Raw genomic sequence first — 8,686 nt, forward strand, 5'->3', positions numbered from 1 at the left:
AGTCCAATATGGCAAATGGGGCCCTGCTCCACCGGCCACAGCCAGCCTTTGCCTGCCTGCCTGCCTTCTGATTTTCAGGGATTGGTTCTGCCTGCCAGCTTCCTCCCAGTTTTGCTCTCGTAAAACTCAGCAGGGAGGAGAATGGAGGCAGAATACTTAGTGGGCTCCCCTTGGCTCTGGCTCCATGCCCTTGGCCCTACAAGTCTCAATGGGCGCCAGCCCTCCACTGCCAGATACCCATTTAAAACATATGGATTAGTCAATGTGAGATTTAACCGAAATTTGATAAATTTGCATACAAGGAAGAACAGCAGTTTTGAAGAAAACACACACTTTCTTCGCCCTAGGGTGCACGCAGGAGTCACTGGGGCCATCATCTTAAGCCATGTACACACTTTTATCTCCAAAGCACATTCTCCTCCTCAAAAGAATTTGGGCACTGTCATTTGTTAGGGGTTGCTGGGCTTTCTAACTGGCCCCGTCTGCAGAGCAGAGCAGAGCAGAATTGTACCACCTGAAGCAATCATGACTTTCCCCCCAGGTGCTGAGATTTGTTCGGAGACTCCTTGTCACAGGAGCATCAGTAATCACACAGTTCAAAGGAGGAGTTTACTCTTTTATTGGGTGGGGGAGACTCATTCTCTGGAGGGTTGGTTGGTTGTCAGGCCTAATAAGCAGAGCAGCTCATTCCTGGTGGTCTTCCTCTACGAAAATCACTTGCCAATCCTGCCAGTCCCCACCTTCTCACCAGGGCTTTCCCCAAGCAATTGGAGAATGGACCTGCGTGCAGCCAACCTCTCCTTCACCCTCTTCTGGTTCTGGGAGACAAGGGTCAAGGGGAGCTTGTCGCAGGAGGAGAGAGACACCCAAGGTTTTTCACCAGCCTGACTCTTGGTCTCCCTCATCCCACTCTTCTGCCACAAACTCTCATTAAGCCCGGTCACCTCAGCTTCCGACACTTCCTTCTCTTCTCCCTCTGACCCCTCATCATTGTCCCACCACAGCTCCCTGGACTCTGAGCCTTCTTCCCTTGGTGGTTCCCCAACTGGTTCCTCCCACCATTCCTCTGTGTCCAGGCAGCCCATGACACAAACCTACAGTTCCCAGAATTCCCTGGGAAGAGGTAAAGGTAAAGGGACCCCTGACCATTAGGTCCATTTGTGGCCGACTCTGGGGTTGCGGCGCTCATCTTGCTTTATTGGCCGAGGGAACCGGTGTACAGCTTCTGGGTCATGTGGCCAGCATGACAAAGCCGCTTTTGGCGAACCAGAGCAGCGCACGGAAACACCGTTTACCTTCCCGCCGGAGCGGTACCTATTTATCTACTTGCACTTTGACGTGCTTTCGAACTGCTAGGTGGGCAGGAGCAGGGACCGAGCAACGGGAGCTCACCCCGTCGCGGGGATTCGAACCGCCGACCTTCTGATCAGCAAGTCCTAGGCTCTGTGGTTTAACCCACAGCACCGTGTTAATTGCCACAACATCTATAAACATTATTTGGGAACGCCAAAATCAAGAGCAGAAGCAGTTAAGTGCAGTGGTGCCCGGTTGCCCATTGGGACTGGAAGACGGGTAGCTCAGGCAATAGGTGGAGCCCAAGCTAACAGCAGGCAGAGCAAACTCATTCTAGTTTCACCCCTGCTGAATTCTACACTGAAACAGAGGAGGAGGAAGCTGACAGTTAGGATCACCCCCTTGGACTGGTCTTAATTAAGAATCCTGTCCCACCTTGTGTTGCCTTGCGGGGGCAGTTTGTACCCTTTTCTAGCACCCCTGCTCACCAGTGGTGGGAAAACTGGGCCACGTTGAAGGAGAATCACAATTCAGCTTTTTCTAAGCAAGCAGGAAGGGCTGTGTTGGAGAACACCTGCTTTGCATGCAGAAGGGCTCACGTTCAATCTCCAGGTATGGCGGGAATGTCCCTTGCCTGAAACCCCAACCTTCCGCTGCCTGTTTGCGTAGGTAATATTAAGCTAGCTGGACCAAAGGTATAAGGCAACTTCCTACATCTCTAAGTTCAAACTAGAAAGCAATTGTTTTAAGTGCTTCTTTACCAGAGTTCACTGCAGCCCTATTAACTTCGTATTTCGTGAGCTGGTAGCTTGAGCTACGGCGGCTAGTTCTACATACGCCTGTATTTTAACTTAGCATGTAAGTTGAACCTGGAACTGGTTCACCTGTGCATGTATATCATTCAGTTACAGTTACCAATATACTGAGGTTTACACAGGTCTGTGTCCAATTTTCGTAATATACTCTTTTTAAAAAACCCTGCAATATTGGTCAGCTTTACCGTCCTATTTCACATGGAGTGGGGGCCTAAGAAAGAGCACAAGTTGCCTAAGGCAAACTGGTGTTTTATGCTGTTGTCAGTTTTATTGCATTTTAAAGTAGCTTTTGTTCTACTTTTTTCTGTGTTTACATGAGACAGTTGGGAGGGGCGTGTGACGGTTTTTAGGGCTGCAAAGCAGCTGAGAAATAATGTTACAAACAAAGGGAGTTTATCAGCGTATCTGAAGAAGTGTGCATGCACACGAAAGCTCATGCCAATAACAAACTTAGTTGGTCCCTAAGGTGCTACTGGAAGAAATTTCTTATTATTATTTTGTTTCGACTACGGCAGACCAACACGGCTACCTACCTGTAAAGGGAGTTTATGAAAGAGAGATTTAAGTAAGGGGGGGGGCTGTTTGGAAAAAAAAACCACCTCTTGGTTGCTTAGTCACTACACAAAATCCCAGCAACATGGACTACTTGCCCCTTAATTAATTAATTAATACCTGCCTCAGTCCAGTATACCTGAAGGAGCATCTCCACCCCATCGTTCAGCCCTGAGGGCCTTCTCTCACTGAGAGAAGCGAAGTTACAGGCAGAGGCCCTTCTTGGTAGTGGCGCCCACCCTGTGCAACGCCCTCCCATCAGGTGTCAAAGAAATAAACAACTGTCTGACGTTTAGAATACATCTGAAGGCAGCCCTGTTTAGAGAAGTTTTTTATGACTTTTGTTTTAATGTATTTTTAATCTTTTGTTGGAAGCCGCCCAGGGTGGCTGGGGAAACTCAGCCAGATGGGCAGGGTATAAATAAATTTATTATTATTATTATTATTAACAACACCCTTTGGGTGAGAAATGCTGCATTCACTGCAATATGGAAGTTCCCTCTGGGACGGCTCCTTTCACCCATGGGGTTCCCACTTGCTGCTGCAGACATCAAGCAACAAAGGTGCACATGGGAAAATACTCTTTTGTCTACCCTGTTCTGCGAAACGGATGAAGCGTGAGATGATGGTTGTCTATTAAAGCTGCAGCTGTAGAACTTTCTGCATTTTACGCCTTTTCCTTTCCGGCTCCAGCATCTTCAGTACAACATCTTTCCATTGTATCTTGTTCTATGCACAGCTCCACCTATTTTATTAGATTCGCCCTCTAGGACTGTTGCAAATTCCAGAGTTGCTCAGCGCATTCTTCATTGGGCAAAACAGGGGCTTAATTATGAATCACTTTATGCAGGGCTCCATTGATGACTGAGAATCCTAGGGCTTTGCCTCCCAAGTTTCATTCTACATATGATCTCACAGCAGTGACTTTCCTACTGTATTCCGGTGAAACCTGAGAGTTCCTCCGAAACTCCTCAACGTGAAAAATCGGTTACTTTAGGAACATAGGAATCTCTCTTGTTCTAAGTTGGTCCATTCAGCTTAGTACTGACAACACAAACTGGTAGCAAGTCTCCAGGGTCTTTTGCTGTTGTTGTTTCAGTCAAGAGACCCTCGGAGCCCTACCTAGAGATACCAGGGATCAAACCTGGGACTCTCTGCATGCAAAGTTGACGCTCTAGGGCTGAGCTACAACTCTTCCCCAACACATCTCTGGCTCCAGTTCACAGTCATAGAAGTGGGGCTTGCTCTAGAGGCAGTTGCTTGCTTCATGTGAGACAATGAGGAGACCAAACGAGTCTGGCCTACGCTTCATCCCAATTGATGTTGTGTCTGTCCCCTGCATGCATCCAGAATCCTTGCAATATGCAGATTCCTCTGCAGCAGGTGCAGGAAGCTTGAAAGCCACCCTTCTACATCCATGCAAACCTGTTTTTTTTCCTTGGGATAGATTCCCCCAGGGAATTAGAATAGCTGGTACAGCTTACGGCAAACCAACCCAGGATATATTCTCATGCAGGGCAAATGCAACAATTCTCCAAATTTTTGTTAAAGGGGCAGTTGAAATTATTAGGAAGGGCAGGCACTTTCCCAATTAAGATCTAGGATTCAGAGAAATATTACTGGGGTGAGACAGGAAGGCAGAGGTTTACATCAGTGAAATGATGCAAAGAAGGTAATATTGGTGCAGTAGTTGGAGCGCAGGACTAGGACCTGGGTAACCAGGGCTGAAATCAGCACTCACCGGGTGAGCTTGGGACCAGTCACCATCTCTCAGCCCAACCTACCTCACAGGGTTGTTGTAAGGATAAAATGGGGGGGGCATGATTGCCACCTTGAGTTCTGGAGGAAAGGCTATGTGTAGAAATAAATGAATAATGGAAGTGGGTGGGTTGTGGGGGGGGGGAGAGACTATCTCACACTACCAAAAGGCAGGTGACAATTCACTGAAATGTATTGGTAGCAAGTTCAGGAATTAACTTTTGGAATTTACTGCCACAGGGTATAATTCTATATCTATGAATATCCCTTCAACTAGTCTGGTACAGTGGGTTGATAAGAAAATATTCCAGCTGTGGAAGAGTCCTCTCTATCCGTTTTCTCTTCCTTTCCTCCATTCTTTCTTCTTCCTTTCATCTATCTCCCAGCCCAAATTGGAGTGCAAGCTCCATGAAGCGGGACCGTTTCCATTCCCCCCTTTCGTTTATTGTGCAAAGCACCGCATGCAACCATGTTGGCAGCGTTCTAGAAAAGAATACCAAGACGAGAAAAGTTCCTTCAGGGTCAGAACGTCCCATCAACGTACCTCTGGTCAAGCCGTCGGGGGGCCTCGTGTATCACGCTCCGATCTCTGCACGATTGCGCTGAAGGTCCAGCGTGGATCCAGTTCAGGGACTGAAGGTCTTGCAGCAATTGGACACAGATGCAAGAAAAACAACCACCAAGAGCCCTGTGCAACCACAGCCTCGGCACTTCTTGTTAAAGGAAGGATTCAGCCCGTTCTCCCCCTCTGGGCTTTTAGTAATCAGATTCAGCTCCTTTCTTTTTTTAATGTCTGGCAGATGGGAGGATTATTTTTTCTAAAAAAGGTTGTTTTTTCCCCGCGTTTGAACTTTGACTTGAAATGAGGTGAGAGAGTTTAAGTTTGGTATCTCTGGGGAAAGATCACGTTGCTCCTCTCCCTTAACGCCCCCCCGCCCCCCCCCCAGAGGTATTCCCGACATCTCCCTTACGTTGGCTCAGAATTAACTTCTGGGATGAAATTCAACATACGGGATTTCAACTGGCAAGTTTTAATTAGCAACAACAACAATAAAGGAGAGAGTGGTGGACCCCCAATTTGTGCAGAAGCCACCTTCTGAATCCCAGGTGTGTGAGGAGAGCTCTGGACACCGCAGTGAGAGAAAGGCTAGGTGACAGAGCAACCTGGACCTTGGCAGGAGGCGGAAGGATGGGTGAAACTGACATCATCCCATCCAGTTTCTACCGCTTCTCTTTGCCTGCCCACCTCAACTCGTCTCCTGCCTGTAACAGTTGGAATTAAGGCACCCCTAAATCCTCTTCCCTCTCCCACCAGGGCACATAGTGATAAAAGAAAAAGAGACAGCAGTCAAGGGACGTTCTGTGTCCGACTAGGAGTGCAATACAGTGGTACCTCAGGTTACATACACTTCAGGTTACATACGCTTCAGGTTACAGACTCCGCTAATCCAGAAATAGTGCTTCAGGTTAAGAACTTTGCTTCAGGATGAGAACAGAAATCGGGCTCCGGCGGCACGGCAGCAGCTGGAGGCCCCATTAGCTACAGTGGTGCTTCAGTTTAAGAACAGTTTCAGGTTAAGTACGGACCTCCGGAACGAATTAAGTACTTAACCTGAGGTACCACTGTAATCTGGAGAAAAATAAAATGCATAGGACCAGCAGCTCTTAAAATAGGCACACATTACTCCGCGACCCCTGCTCCCCTCAGGCACAGTGACCAATATTCCATACTCACTTGCCCAGACTCTCATCCCAGGTTGCCTCAAATGGTACCTCCGGTGCCACACCCAGGGGAGAAACGAGGCTGATCAGTCTCTCACCCTATAATAATATAATAATTTATTATTTGTACCCCGCCCACCTGGCTGGGTTTCCCCATCCACTCTGGGCGGCTTCCAACAAAGATTAAAAATTCCCTAGATTCCCTTTCCTGCTCCAGTCTCTTACCCTGGAGCCATTTCTCTCACCCTCTTATAAATAGGTGGCTTACAAATCCCAGAATAAAAACAGCACACACCTTTCGCCAGCAGCAGAGTATAAGACTCTATAGTGCAGGGGTAACCAATACGCTGCCCTCCAGTTGCTCCTGAACTCCAATTCCCATCAGCCCCTGACCAACATGGGAGTTGTAGTCCCAACTACAGCAGGAAGGCACCAAGTTGGCCATCACAGATACACAGATAATATAAAGCAAGCTTTAAGATACAGAAGAGCCCCCACAAAAAAAATCAGTGGATTCAAAATTACAGGCAACGCCCTCCCCCATTTACGAGTGCTCAATATGTGTGTGATTGCACACACGTGCATCGCACCAAACACAGAAGTGACCCCAAAACATCATGGAACAGGGCAGAACCAGGTGTTTGCAGGCTTTTCCAATGGTGTTTCGAATATACACAATTTCACTGACATGCGTGGTACCTAGGAATATAATTCTCGCTGAAGTGGGAAGGTTGCCTGTACAAAATTTTTAAGTCATGGGCAGGTGGAGGAATGGGGAAAGGTATTAACTGGGTGCTAAAAAGACCACAAATGTAATGCCTAGCATGTCTCTCTTTGGGGAGCGTGCACCACAGACTTATCAAACCTTGGCTCCACCAGCTGTTTTGACCTACAACTCCCATCAGTCTAGCTAGTCTAGCCAATGGCCTGGGCTGAAGGGAGTTGCAGTGCAATATTGGGAAGGCACCAGGTTGGGGAAGGCTGTCTGACCATAACCAGGGTGCCATGACTGAGAAGGACCTTTCCTCGGGAGACCTCACATGGTGGAGATGGAAGGGCCACTGATTTCAGGGTCCAAGTATATACAAGAGGGAAGTGATTCTTCAGGTAACCTGTTTTCAAACTCTTTAATACACTGGAGACCGAGACCAACACTTTGAATCAGGAGTGGAAACCAACGCAGATGCTAATGGCCTAATATGATCAAATCACCCAGAGCCCATTAAATAGTCTTGCTATTCTGGACAAACAGCAGCTTTCAAAGGCAGCCTGACAAGTAACACATTGCAGTCAAGTGACCACAGTATGGATAGCCCAAGCAGGGCTGTATCCAGCAGGTACAATTCATCAGCGACTCCAATATATCCCGTAGTTAATGGTGAACACCTAAAGCACTGATTAGCTGCCCTTTAGCCTCCTTGTCCTACTCACAGGAAGGGTAATAAATGATAAGGCAGCATCTCTCCCTTCTTCCAAATCTCCACGCATGCCTTTGAGTAGGCTGCAGAATCTCATGTAAATTATTGAGTTGGGAGCAAATAATTGGGCGACGGGCATTTATTCTGGATTAAGGCAGAGCAGGAGGGCTTGACCTCGCATGAACGACGCAGCGCGCACCAGCAGCAGCTGTAAACCAAGGTAGGAGGAATTCAGAGCAACCTCATTTCTGTCCGATACCTTCCGACAAGGGGACACGGAGTCGCTCCAAACTTTACACTTGGATTGCCGAGGCTATGGCCAGAGGTATGTGTGAGCCCCGGATTTCTTTTTCGCTGCTTCATTACCGGGGAAGACGGGCCTGAGAAGACCAACGGCCCGCTCATTAGAAACTGCTGATGAGGCTGTTCTTGAGGCTGTGTGGGAACCGGCTGAGAGATCAAAGCAAGCTGATGTGATTCAGAACCCAATTAAGGGCTTTGGATGCGGGGAGTGGGGGGGGGAGAGGAGAGGGAGAGAGAAAGAGAGAGATGAAGATCCCACTTGCTACCTTGTTCCCAGGAAACAAGCAGAAAGTGGACAGAAGCAAAACCACCCCGTCCAGGGTTTGTGGGGAAGACCTGCTTAGGTTTCCACTGCAATTAATTTTCCAGGGAGATTTCTGTCTCTTGATGTGGGCAGACACGCTGCAACAGAGTTGGGAGTTTCAATGTTTTCCATGAAAGCTTAATCATGCAAGTGCCTTGAGAGTAAAGAGCCAAGCACAAAAAAAATTCAGATTCTCCTCTAAGTGACATTTTCCTTTTCCCATATTTATTTGCCTATTTAATTTATATAGCTGCTCCATAGCAGAAGTACTTAGGAAGCCAGTGCAGTATAGTGGCGAGTGTCAGACTAGGACCTGGGAGATCAGGGTTCAAATCCTCACTCAAGTCATGAGGCTCACTGGGTGACCTTGGGCCAATCTTAGCTTAACCTACCTCACAGGGTCGTTGTAGGGATTAACTGAGGGTATGTGTGTGAGAACCATGCATTCTTTGGAGAAAAAGGTGGGATATAAATGCATGAATAAGCTCCTCTGCTTAAAAATGCTGAAGAGGCTAGCCAGA

Source organism: Podarcis raffonei, chromosome 13, assembly GCF_027172205.1.
Source record: "Podarcis raffonei isolate rPodRaf1 chromosome 13, rPodRaf1.pri, whole genome shotgun sequence".
NCBI lineage: Eukaryota > Metazoa > Chordata > Lepidosauria > Squamata > Lacertidae > Podarcis > Podarcis raffonei.